The sequence below is a fragment of the Diabrotica virgifera genome, chromosome 1, assembly GCF_917563875.1.
Source record: "Diabrotica virgifera virgifera chromosome 1, PGI_DIABVI_V3a".
NCBI lineage: Eukaryota > Metazoa > Arthropoda > Insecta > Coleoptera > Chrysomelidae > Diabrotica > Diabrotica virgifera.
Window position 1 is genome coordinate 29,495,565 of NC_065443.1, and position 14,068 is coordinate 29,509,632.

The 14,068-nt window shown below is 33.2% G+C and overlaps 1 protein-coding gene across 2 annotated transcripts in view; it reads left to right on the plus strand.

The window, feature by feature from the left end:
- Positions 1-14,068, plus strand: part of LOC114335146 (juvenile hormone acid O-methyltransferase-like) — a 51,158-nt gene that overhangs the window by 13,678 nt on the left and 23,412 nt on the right. The window lies entirely within an intron of this gene.

Consider the following 14,068-nt stretch of genomic DNA (forward strand, 5'->3'; position numbering starts at 1 on the left):
CAATTAAAACTTCCCCTGTTCCAATGTTCCCGTACATCGAAGTTTATCCGACTAATAGACACCGTTAAACTATTAACAAATTTTCAGCTTGCTATTAATAAACTTTTTTTTGGTACGTGGGATCCAGACCTATTCATTTAAATCACGAGATTTTAGACCATTATCCAAATTATGACCTGAAAGACTTTTATGATTATACACGCTAATGCGCAGAATTCCAACTCAGGTATGACTGTTCTTTGAGAAGAATTATTAAACTTTGACGAACATTATTCGTAGAAGCTCTGACTAGTAGATATCTCAGCTTTTACAAAAATTATCTATCAAAGAAACAAAAAAATATCAACTGCTCTTTACATCTGTTGCGTTTAATAGTTGATAGTGCTTATATTAGTGCTTAGATTATTGAGAAGAAACTGGCCGTCAACCAGGAGGTGCATCTGTTATATGTGGACTTAAGAAAAGCGTATGATAGCATCCCACAAAACAAACTATGGGAAGCATTAGAGAAAACCAATATAAGCGCAAATTTAATAACAGCGACGAAACAATTGTATACCAAAACTGCATCAAGGGTGAAAGTTGGAAGCAGGCTATCGAGAGGATTCCAAATTAGCAAAGGCCTAAAACAAGGGTGCTGCCTTTCACCGACATTATTTAAGATCTACCTCGAACAAACTCTAAAACTTTGGAAACGCAAATGCAAAAACATGGGATTACCGATCAGCAACAATACAATATACACTTTGTCATTTGCAGACGACCAACTTGTACTAGCGCAAGACTACGATGATATAGAATATATGACAAGGAAATTAATAGAGGAGTACAAAAAAGGTGGTTTGGAAATAAACATAAAGAAGACCGAATATATGTGTATCGGTGGGACACAGCAGGACCTTACACTGGGGAATGGCGAAATTATTAAACATTGCGACGCATATAAATACCTGGGTATGACCATCACCCAAGAAGGAAGCGTAGACCGGACGATAGAAGAAAGAAACAACCAGGGAAGAAAAGCAATTACCCTTCTCAATAGCATCCTGTGGGACCAGTCAATATCAAACAACAACAAACATAGAATATACAATACAATTGTTAAGAGTATAATCACTTACAGCAGTGAAGTATGGCAAATAAAAGAAAGATACAAGAGAAAACTTGAAGCAACAGAAATGGATTTCTGGAGGCGCTCAGCAGGAAAATCAAGATTAGAAAGGGTAACCAACAACAGAATTAGGGAAATAATGAATGTGAAACACACAATAGTAGATGACATTAGTACCAAACAGCTTAGATGGTATGGACACGTACAAAGAATGTCCGAAGAACGACTCCCGAAACAAATCCTAACGTGGACCCCTCATGGTAGACGAAAAAGAGGAAGACCCCGCCTTAGTTGGAGAGAAGGCATAAATCGAGAAATGAGAGAAAGAGAATTGGATGAAGACCTTTGGATGGACCGAAGTGAATGGCGACTAGGCATCGGAAGACGTAGGAGAACGTTTTAAAACCGATATATATATATATATATATATATATATATATATATATATATATATAGTGCTTATATTAAACAATTTTTGACGTGAAACTAAAAAAAAAGGATTTGTAGTAAACATTATGCAACTTGTATATAACAAACTGTAACCGGGATAGTGACTTGATTAAATGAAATGAAAATTATTGGTGAGTTTTGTGTTATAGTTTTACGAAAGGACAAAAAACATAGCGTTTGACTATTAAGTATTTAAATCTTTTTTGGAATGTGAATTGTTTTACGTTATGCGTACTTGTACCTTTCAAACAAATTAAATTATGGTCTCGATCTTATGTACTCTGACAATCTGCAGTTGAAAAACATTGTCTGAAAAGGTGTTATTGTCCTAAAGATATCAAACTCTGACTGTTTTTTGTGTTATTTTGTTTTTTTTTTTATTTAGCTAATGCCTCGACAACCAATGGCCATTGGCATGGTAGGTACGGTGAATTTTTGCAGTTAGGTACCTAGTGTCATGTGTAGTGTGTGTTGAGTAAGCGTCTTGTTACTTTGCAAAGTCGACGTCATTGTCAGTGATGAGCGCGCTAGTAACCGGCAAAATAGCACAAAAGATGAAAAACGTATTAAGTTGTGAGATAAAAAGAAATGTAACTAGTCGAGCTGGGAAATTTATCGATATTAACCTAAAAATTTACATTATATTGATTGTTTTCCACCTTTAGATGTATCGGACGAGTTTGGCAACTGCCACTGTCACAGTGACATTTTGAGTTGACATACTCCTCTGATATGTTAGTCCAGGAACCGGAGCTTTTCACCTCGCAATTTTTACAGAATGGATCGATTTGCTTGAAAATTTGAGAATAAGTAGCGGATAGTCCAAGGATCAAAATCTATATAATGCCGAAAGGCGCTTTTACCATGGGGGTGGTTGCCACCCCATCTCGGAGGTGGAAATTTTTTATTATAATTTTGACTGCAAAAGTTGATAAAAACATTCATTTTAAGCAAAAAATGATATATACATTTTTTGATAAAATTAATAGTGTTCGAATTATTCGCTATCGAAAGTGTTAGTTTTATATCGAAAAAATCAATGTTTTTCGGTATTATACTCATTTACTATTCACTCAATTTTTGCCGTAGAAAAAAGGTTTGCAATCCAATTTCTTGGGAATTTAATAAGCTACAATTTTATATTTAAATATTTTTTCGTATCTCTGATGCTACTCTTTCTATTCTGAAGCAAACGGCATTTTTTACCAAACTACAAAAATTCGTTATTCGCTTTAACTACATTTTTTTTTAAAACTAATCATTCTAAGCCAGTCAAACTTTTGTAATCTATTAACAATACATAAATAAAGTGGAATGAATAAGGCCGATGACTAAGAACACCGCTAACTTACATTATTATGCTTCCAATTGGATATCTCCTTTTTTTTTCAAAAAAATATATTGATTTTTTAACCGTAACTTTTTTATTTTTTATTCTAAAAAGTTTGTTAAAAAAGAATTTTGTAGGTTTTTACAGGACCTCCAAGACTATTAATATTATATCATTTTAAAATCCTCATTCGCAAAAAGAGGTGACTTTGAAAGGGTTGGTAAAGGTGGTTTTTGCATGTTATTACAAGTTTTAATTTCCAATAGCTCACTCAATTTTTGCCGTAGAAAAAATTTTTGCAAACTCATTTTTTTTTTAAACTGATCATTCTAAGCCGATCAAACATCTAGAACCTATTAACAATACATAAATTAAGAAGGCCAAATAAGATTAATGACCAGTTCTAATTAGGGTGGAGAGTAGGGGGAAGTTTACGATCACTTTTACGCTGAAAAAAATAGGGACTGACATTCTTTTTACTATAAGTCACTTAATTTTTGAGCTAGAGACTATTTTTTTCATTTCTGGAGATAGATATTTTTAAATACTTTAAATTAGTTTTAACAAGTTATCCTCGAAAAATGCATAGTTTTCCCGTCTTTTGACTTTGAAACTACAATATTTAGCATTTTACGAAGAAGAGCTAACATATAATAAAGTATAGCTCGATTACTATTGGTCTTAAAGCAAATTATAAAAAACGGTTTTGTTTATTATTTCAAAAGGTACATTTTTGTTAAGCAATCTTGTTTTGTTGGAACAAAAACTTTTTGAGTTATTAGCAGAAAACTGATTAAAAACAATGATTTTTTCGATTTAAACCAACACTTTCCATAGCGAATAAATCGAAAACTATTACTTTTATCAAAAAAATGTATAGAACGTTTTTTGCTTAGATTGGATGTGTTTACCAACTTTTGCTGTCAAAATAAAATAAAAAATTTCCACCCCCCGAGATGGGGTGGCAACCACCCCCATGGTAAAAGCGCCTTTCGGCCTCATATAGATTTTGATCCTTGGACTATCCACTACTTATTCTCAAATTTTCAAGCAAATCGATCCATTCTGTAAAAATTGCGAGGTTTTGTCCTATTTTAAGCTTCATTACTTGGACTATGTGTAAAGGTGGGAAACAATAAATATAATGTTAATTTATATGTTAATATCGCTAAATCTCCCAGCTCGACTAGTTTCATTTCTTTTTATCTCACAACTTAATACGTTTTCCATCTTTTACGCTATTTTGCCGGTTATCAGCACGCTCATCACTGTATATGATTACTGAAAAAAGTAAATTTAAAATTGAAATAAAAAAAATTAAATTTCATTATCAAATTTAAATGTAAGAATAGTCTTCAAATTTAAAAACCTAATTTTTCATTCTTGGTTGTGTTGTGTGTTGCATCATATATGTGTTTATGTGTTATATAAAGATTTTTGGTGGTCTTCATTCGGCTTATGTTGGTATATTCTTTTTGGTATTCCTGCTTTTATAGACAAGGGCATTTAGCACAAAATAAATCGGTTTTTAAATACCGCACCTAGAGACTTTTTGCAACTTTTTGCATTGTGATCAGGATGATGTCAGGAAAAAGTCTACATTAAAAAAATGGGTGTAAATGCATACTTGCATTTTAAAATGTACCAAAAGTGCATAAACATGTCAGAATAAGTGTATTTAGGGCCGGATTTTGTCACTGGGGTGTGTTTGGGGTCGATGAAGATGAATAAACCATCAGGACCGACCACCGGAGCACCTGGTGCCTAGGATTACTTCTAAGGCACGTCGTCTGGAGTTTCGAGGGTTTTCGCCACTAAATTGATTCAAACAGATTACTCCGAGTTTTGGGGTCGCTAAATAGGAATACGCTATCCGAACCGACCCCCGGTGCACCTGGTGCCCCAAAAACCCTCCAATCTCAAGCAGATTTCATATCTTAGCATTGACCTTTACACCAGGTGGTACGGGGATTGGTCCTGAAGACGCATTCGTATTCAGTGACCCTAAAACCACCTAGTTATCTATTTGCATGCTTTCAGTACCAAAAACCTTCGAAACTCCAGAAGATGACGTGCGTTAACAATGACGGTGGGCACCAAGTGATCCGTGGTCCAGTTCTGATAGTGTATTCGTATTCAGTAACCCCAAAAATCCTCGTGTAATTTGTTTGCATCAATTTAGTGCCGAAATCTCTCAAAACTCCAGAAGATGACGTTACCCTAGATACCAGGTGCTCCGAGTGTCGGTTCTGATGGTGTATTCGTTTTCAGCAAACACAAAAACCTCTCGAGTAATCTATTTGCATCAATTTAATTCCGAAAACTCTTGAAATTCCAGAAGGTCGCGTGCCTTAACAGTGACACTGGGCAACAGCTGCTCCGGCACAACACAACTTCAGAGTTGTGTTGTGTGTTGCATATGTATGGGGCACGAGATTTTCGATGGTCCGTTCTTCATTCAGCTTTTGTTGGTATTTTCTTGTTTTTGACTTTTCCTTATAGAATTGACAACCAAAGTCTGCAGCATTCTGCTGATGGGTTTGCTACAAATTTTTCTTCGTTAGTAGGATCAGGGCTAATTATTTGACTTTTCTCTTTTTCATGTCTGTTACTTTCATGATTATTGATGTATCTTTCTATTGCACTTTGTGCTCCTTGTCCCATTTTCCCAACTTTTCCCAGAATACAAAAATATAGTTTCTTTTAATGTTGAGAATGATTTTCGGAGTGGAAGTCGAAACGTCCAGAAGTTAATTATGAAATTTTCATTACACCAAGAATTATGGCTCAATCCCATATAAACGTAATACTAAACTCAGGGCCGTAACTACGATGTTGGGGCCCGGGGAAACGTGATCTACCAGGGGCCCTACCGGGGAGTTTTGAGTTTACCCCCCAACGGAATGAGGGATCCAGAAAAATGTTTGATATTTAACCCCTTGAAAACTCATTTTAATGCATTCCATGACTGAAGTTTCTTGTACCTACATATTGCTATTTTAGTTGACCTACACAAAAAATTTTGGAAACACCTTATTTTAAGCTAAATAACTTTGCAAGTACCATCAATACAGGGTGTTTCATTAATAATTGTCCATATAGTAACTGAAGAAACCTTAGCACAAAATACGAAGATTTAACCTAAAACACTTAAATAAAATGTGGTTCCTTACTGAGTTACAGGTTGTTTTATCTAAAAATTTAAAAACTATTTTTGCTCAGCATTTTAAAACTGTTCAACGTATCCTTTTCATACTTGGCAGAAAGTGCGACTGCTAGACACCCCACTAAATAATGATAAACAAACGTTTCTAGCTACTACCAGAGTCGTACGACAGGGGATGGTGAATGGTTGGCCCTTCTCAAATTCTACGCCACTGGAGGAATAACTATTTTAGTACCATTTTTAGATTCTCCAATACTTTCCACGTAAATAATATACTCTTCATTGATAGCGATAAAGTCATAAGTTTTCGAGATATTTGAAATTAAATATGAAACGGCACAGTTATTTTGATTAATTTATGATACGATTCATATGATTAAAATTTAAAAATTATTTGTACCCATTACTTTAAAACTATTTGGCGTATCGTTATCATACTTGGCAGAAAGTGTAGGTACTGTACACCCTACTAAATTAAGATAAATAAAGGTTTCTAGCTACTACCAGAGGCGTACGACAGGGGATAGTGGCTGGTTGAACCTTCCCAAATTCTACGCCACTGACGAAATTGCTATGTTAGTGTAATTTTTTGATTTTACAATACTTTTTATGCAAATAACATACTCTTCATTCGTAACGATAAAATGATTAGTTTTCGAGATATTTGAAATTAAAAATGAAGGGACACAAAACATTAATCAAAATAACCGTGTCGTTTCATTTTTAACTTCAAAGATCTCGAAAACTAATGACTTTATCGTTACGAATGAAGAGTATATTATCTTCATAGAAAGCATTGGAGAATCCAAAAATTGAACTGAAATAGCAATTTCTCCAGTGGCGTAGAATTTGGAAAGGGTCAACCATTTACTTTCCCCCGTCGTACGCCTCTGGTAATAACCAGAAACGTCTGTTTAACATAATTTAGTAGTTTGTACAGTACCTATACTTCATGCCAAGTATGAAAAGGATACGTCGAACAGTTTTAAAATGCTGAGCAAAAATAGTTTTTAAATTTTTAGATAAAACACCCTGTAACTCAGTAAGGAACCACTTTTTATATAAGTGTTTTAGGTTAAATCTTCGTATTTTGTGCTAAGGTTTCTCCAGTTACTATATGGACAATTATTAATGAAACACCCTGTATAACATCTTTTCTGTTTTCATAAAAATATACTATAATTTTAGTTACATTGTTCGACTACAATGTGGTTCCTTTCACATACCAAGATGTAGTCTGGGGTACACTCAAAAAAATTTAGTTCGTAATATTGATTTACAGTGAATATTGAATAATATTTCGTTGTAACAACAATTTAATTTTTTGATTGATTCGACCGTTACTTGATGGAAGTTCATTTTATCTAACAATAAAACACGAAAACGTTTGTTTTCTATACTTCCACAAAATTTATTATATCTAAGTGACTACAGCTGTTTCGGCGGAGTGCCTTTCTCAAGTAATATAGTTTACAATGTGTTTGCCTTTTTAATCTTCAACTGAAGAGGTTGAGGAGTGGGGAGCTGTTTGTCTCGAGTTGGTCATTCAGAATTATATCTGTATTTTTCAGTTTATTAATTTCCATAGATTCTAAAAACGATAGCTTAAGGCCTTTATTTTGAATATGTAGAATTTGAAACTCTTCATTGGAAGAATGATTATGATCTAGAAGGTGAAGTGCGTATGTAGAAGTGTCTGTTTTTCTATTGTTGAATGCCCTTTTGTGTTCTGCTATCCGTTTGTCAAAAGTTCTGCCAGTTTGACCGATGTACGTTTTCGGACAGTCACCACAAGTTAGTTTGTACACACCACTCTGTAGTTGCTTTCTCTTTCGGCTTTTATTGTTCTTAATATATTTGCTTAAGTTGTTGTTAGTTCTGAAAGCTGGTGTTATTCCTTTCTTTTTTATGTATCTGGCTATTGTTGTTGTTATCTTGCCAGTATATGTGAGAGAGCAGAAGGTACTGGGTTCTTTCTGTGGTGGTGGATACACTAATTTCAGGGCTTTCTTATAGAGTTTTTGGTTTAAAATTTTGTTAACTGTTTGTTCGTTATAGCCGTTGTTTACTGCTATTTGTTTAATGATGTTTAGTTCTATTTCGAAGTTATTTTTTGTCATGGGAATTTCTGTCAGTCTATGTATCATGCTATGGTAGGCTGCTAATTTGTGTTGTGTAGGATGGGATGATGAATTGTGTATAGTTGTGTCAGTATGGGTAGGTTTGTGATATATGGAGAACTCATGTTTGTTGTGTAGTCTGGAAATCGTTACATCTAGAAAGTTTATAGAGTTATTCTGTTCTGTTTCTACTGTAAACTCAATATTATTATGAAGTGAATTAATATATGATAGAAATTGGTCAAGTTGTCTGTTAGTTCCTGTAAAGCATACTAGTATATCATCCACGTATCTCCACCAATATAAGAACTGTTTAAATACGGGATGTTTAGAAATTGTTTTTTCAAGTTGGTTCATAAATATATCTGATAGCAATGGGCTTAGAGGAAAGTTTCCTAGTGTTCCTCCTACAGAAACTTTTGTTTTAGTTAAGAATCTTTTAGACCATAATAGTACAAATCCGATCATTGCATCTGAAATTTTACACCTTCTTGAAATTTGCATAAATCAAGACTATTTTGAATTCAATAATCAAATATACACAAACAACAGTGCAGGACTTATTATGGGTAATCCTCTAAGCCCATTGCTATCAGATATATTTATGAACCAACTTGAAACAACAATTTCTAAACATCCCGTATTTAAACAGTTCTTATATTGGTGGAGATACGTGGATGATATACTAGTATGCTTTACAGGAACTAACAGACAACTTGACCAATTTCTATCATATATTAATTCACTTCATAATAATATTGAGTTTACAGTAGAAACAGAACAGAATAACTCTATAAATTTTCTAGATGTAACGATTTCCAGACTACACAACAAACATGAGTTCTCCATATATCATAAACCTACCCATACTGACACAACTATACACAATTCATCATCCCATCCTACACAACACAAATTAGCAGCCTACCATAGCATGATACATAGACTGACAGAAATTCCCATGACAAAAAATAACTTCGAAATAGAACTAAACATCATTAAACAAATAGCAGTAAACAACGGCTATAACGAACAAACAGTTAACAAAATTTTAAACCAAAAACTCCATAAGAAAGCCCTGAAATTAGTGTATCCACCACCACAGAAAGAACCCAGTACCTTCTGCTCTCTCACATATACTGGCAAGATAACAACAACAATAGCCAGATACATAAAAAAGAAAGGAATAACACCAGCTTTCAGAACTAACAACAACTTAAGCAAATATATTAAGAACAATAAAAGCCGAAAGAGAAAGCAACTACAGAGTGGTGTGTACAAACTAACTTGTGGTGACTGTCCGAAAACGTACATCGGTCAAACTGGCAGAACTTTTGACAAACGGATAGCAGAACACAAAAGGGCATTCAACAATAGAAAAACAGACACTTCTACATACGCACTTCACCTTCTAGATCATAATCATTCTTTCAATGAAGAGTTTCAAATTCTACATATTCAAAATAAAGGCCTTAAGCTATCTTTTTTAGAATCTATGGAAATTAATAAACTGAAAAATACAGATATAATTCTGAATGACCAACTCGAGACAAACAGCTCCCCACTCCTCAACCTCTTCAGTTGAAGATTAAAAAGGCAAACACATTGTAAACTATATTACTTGAGAAAGGCACTCCGCCGAAACAGCTGTAGTCACTTAGATATAATAAATTTTGTGGAAGTATAGAAAACAAACGTTTTCGTGTTTTATTGTTAGATTTAATTTTTTGTTTCAACGAACTTTTAGACATTGATCAATGTATTTAGTTATTGGTTATTGTCACAATGATTGAATAATAATTGTGAAAATAACTAGAGTACATTAATCAATCACTTTCTTGATTTCGTAGATGATAAGTAATTACCTTGGTTTATCGTGACAACGTACAGATGACATTAAAACAATGTACAAATGTTGTTAATGTAGAGTAATATTTAATTATTCCATGGATATAAAGTGATTGTTGTGACAACGAATGCATTAATCAATCTACTACTGCGTTTAGTAACCACAATAAATGCGTTCATGGTAACAATAAACGAAGTTGTTGAAACAATTAATATTTTGCTTGACTATATCAAATGTAATGGCTTTTCCTGATCGTTCTTTGTTAAACAATGCTGTTACCTCTGCCGAAGTGCCGAATAATTTCATTTCGTTTCCAAGTGTAGTCCGTACTGGAAGAAAGTTTTCGTGTGTCCATTATCCTATTCATTTTTTTCGAATCCTGAGAAAACTAATTAGTATTTTTGAAAAATTTAAACGCAGAATAAAATATTACAGTATTATCGAGGGTCTGAAGTCCCTGAGAACTTCTATAATGATTATTTTAATGAGTCACAGGGGCGAAAAAGGGAAAATTTAGTATGATTTTTAATTTCAAATATCACATTTAAAAGAAATTTTTTGTTTATTCTAAGACACTTTCAGCCCTCGGTAATAATGTAATGTTTTATTCTGCGTTTAAATTTTTCAAAAATACTTATTAGTTTTCGCAGGATTCAAAAAAAAATTAATGCGTTTAAAAAGAATTCGATCGAAATTTTGCACCTGCGCTCTCTAAAAGGATTAAGTGTTATACATTTTGGGAATCACTATTTCAAACGCTTTTAAATGAGTTGTCACATGATGCACTTTCCCATTTAAAAAACCAAAGTTGTGGCTGTCACCTGAAGAGGGATCGCGTAAAGTTCGAAACATTGATGTTATAATACACTTCGATTATTTTAAAAATCGACCTGTTCGAGCGTTTTGCTTATGTGCTAAAAATAAATAAGTTAATAAGGGGGCCACACTTTTTCCAGCGCACTGTATAAGTGAAATCATATGAGAAATCACACAGTGTAAAGTCCATTAGGTTTAAGACAAAAAAGGGGGATTTGCAAAATTATTATTAATCAATTAATATCATACATTGAGCTAATGCATTCAGTAATTATCAATATAAAATACGTTCATAGTAGGAATAAACGAAACTTACTGTTGGGATGAATAGAACTGCTTGTAAGAATAACCGCATTTATTGTGGGAATGAACGGAATTAATTGCAAGAATAAACGAAAATAATTGTAGAAATAAACGAAATACGTTAGGAGAAATACCACTGTTATTGACACAACGAATAGTCTTCGTCGGTCAATTAACGACGTTGTTGTTTCAATGAATAGTGTTCGTTGGCTCAGTGAACAGTGTTCGTAATATTAATAAATGGATCTGCATCTATTCAATAAAGGTAATAGATTGGATCAACTAACGAACATAATGAATTGATGAACATCGCTTTGTTTTTTCAATAAAACCAAGAATTGGACAAATTTTAAGTATTGCTTTTGTTGTCTGAATTAACATTTTTATTAATATTACGTACCTTTTTCGTTGAGTGTCAATTGGTTAAGACAAAGTAGCTAGGACCGGGGACCCCTATTCCGGTTGCATTTTAGTTTTTATTTCGTCAAAATGACTAATTTCCTCAGTAACGATTTATATCTTTACAAGTCTCGGGGGCTCCAGCTTAGCACTGGCCTCCTCTTCCAATGACATTTTAGATTTTATTACGCCGAAATAACTAATTTTCTAAGTAATAATTTTGTATGTTAAGGTCTCGGAAGCCCCTGCTTATCCCCCTCAACTGTATGCTGAGGTCTAGGGTGCCACTGTAAGGTCTTTTTAAAATTGTGTCATTTGAAAATATTTCGTTGGAATTGGCTTTTAATTTTTTTTTTTTTAATTTTCCTCATTAAAATCTATGCACGGCCAACCAAAGGAGGGCCCCAGCGGGGCCCACTTTGGCCGGGGCCCCCCGGCCCAATGGTAGTTACGGCTCTGACTAAACTACAATAAACTGTAAAAGTCATACAGAATATCTAAACTAATCTTCTAATAATTAGAATCACTAACTATGTTCAACATTCTTGAGAAAAAGGAACTAGTCCGTGCTTTAACGGTAAAATATTGCAAAACCTCTAAATTTTAAAGAACCGCTTCGATTGACATGAAATTTGGCATACACATAGCTAACAAGTCAAAGAAAAAAAGTGATACTGTGCCGATATGTGCTTTTGCCCTGGGGGTGGTTTTCACCCCCACTTGGGGGTGAAAAAATATTCGTCCTAAGAAAGTCAGGAAATGGATAAACTGGCTAATTATAAGTAACTTTTGTTCTATAGAGTTTCTTCACTAAGTCAATACTTTTCGAGTTATTTGGCAGTGAATATGTTCATTTTTTCAACAAAATAACCACGCTTTTAGACAGTTTCTCGCAAATAACTCAAATAGTAAGTATTTTGTCGAAAAAACATTCAGAGTAAAAATAAAGCCTGTAAAAGATTTAAAAAAATGGTGTATATATCACGTCTCTACACCTAGTAGAAGCAGAGTTATAGCTAATGAAAAATAGGTTCATATTCTCAAATTCCAAATGGAATATTTTAAGGTGAAATAACCAAAAATGGAGCACATTTCGGGGAAAACTCATTACAACTTATTTAAAATGTTTAAAAAAAGCTTCATTTTTGTTTTATAAAAAAAAAATTTCTAGCATCAAAATTAAACAAGTTACGCTCAAAATAAAGTTAGTCCCTTTTGGTTTTGGTAAAAAAATCGAGAAAATCACCCCCTAATTAGTATCTTAAATGAACTTAATCGTTACGACTTCACAAGTTTCTTGACTCGTGTATATATTGTTTATATGATCTGTAAGTTTCATCGGTTCAAAGTCCTTATTATTGAAAGGGCTGTAGTTAAAAGGGGTTGAACGAGTCACTGATCACGAATGTATGCAAATTTAGAAACACCAAATCTTAATCAATTTTTGTCTAACAGAAAAACAAAAAAATACATGACATTCAGAAAAGCAAGTCTGACTTTTTTTGTTTTTCAAGATTTTTGGTATCTCTAACAATTTTTAAGTTATTTTGAAAAAAAAAAGCATATTTTTCAAAATTTTAATTTTTAAAAATTTTACTTTGAAACCAAATTTTTTCAAAAATAAGCACTTTGAATCGATGAAACTTACAGATCATATAAACACAACATAAGTAAAATAATTTGTGGAGCGGCAACGATTAATTTAATTTAAGTTGCTAATTAGGGGGTGGTCTTTCCGATTTTTTTTTTTGCAAAAACAAAAGGGACCAGCTTTATTTTGAGCGTAACTTGCTTAAATTTAATGCTAGAAACTTTTTGTAAAAACAAAAATAAACCTTTTTTTAAACAGTTTAAAAAAGTTAAAATAGGTTTTCCCCAAAAAGTGCTTAATTTTTTGGATATTTTACGTCGAAATATTCTTTTTGAAATTTGGTGAATATGAATATATTTTTCATTGACTATAACTCTGGTTCTACAAGATCCAGAGACCTAACGCGTACACCATTTTTTTTTCTTTTTTTTTTAGGCTATATTTTTGCTAAGAACGTTTTTTTCGACAAAATACTTACGTTTTGAGTTATTTGCGAAAAACCGTCTAAAAATGTGGTTATTTTGTTGAAAAATGAACATATTCACTTGCAAATAACTCGAAAAGTGTTGACTTGGCGAAAAAGCTCTATAGAACAAAAGTTACTTAAAATTAGTCAGTTTACCCATTTCCGGACTTATTGTGGACATATATTTTTTTACCCCCAAGAGGGGGTGAAAGTCACCCCCAGGGCAAAAGCATACATCGGCACAATATCACTTTTTTTCTTTGACATGTAAGCTATAGGTATGCCAAATTTCATGTCAATCCAAGCGGTTCTTTAAAATTTAGAGCAAAAACCGTGAAAGAATGGACTAAACTCCAAACTCTGATCTGAACTAACTTTATGTTTGATTGGCGTAAACTATCATCTTATTTAAACTTTGCCATAATTTTTTTATAATTAGTTTAATAATTAGTTTAATAACATCGACA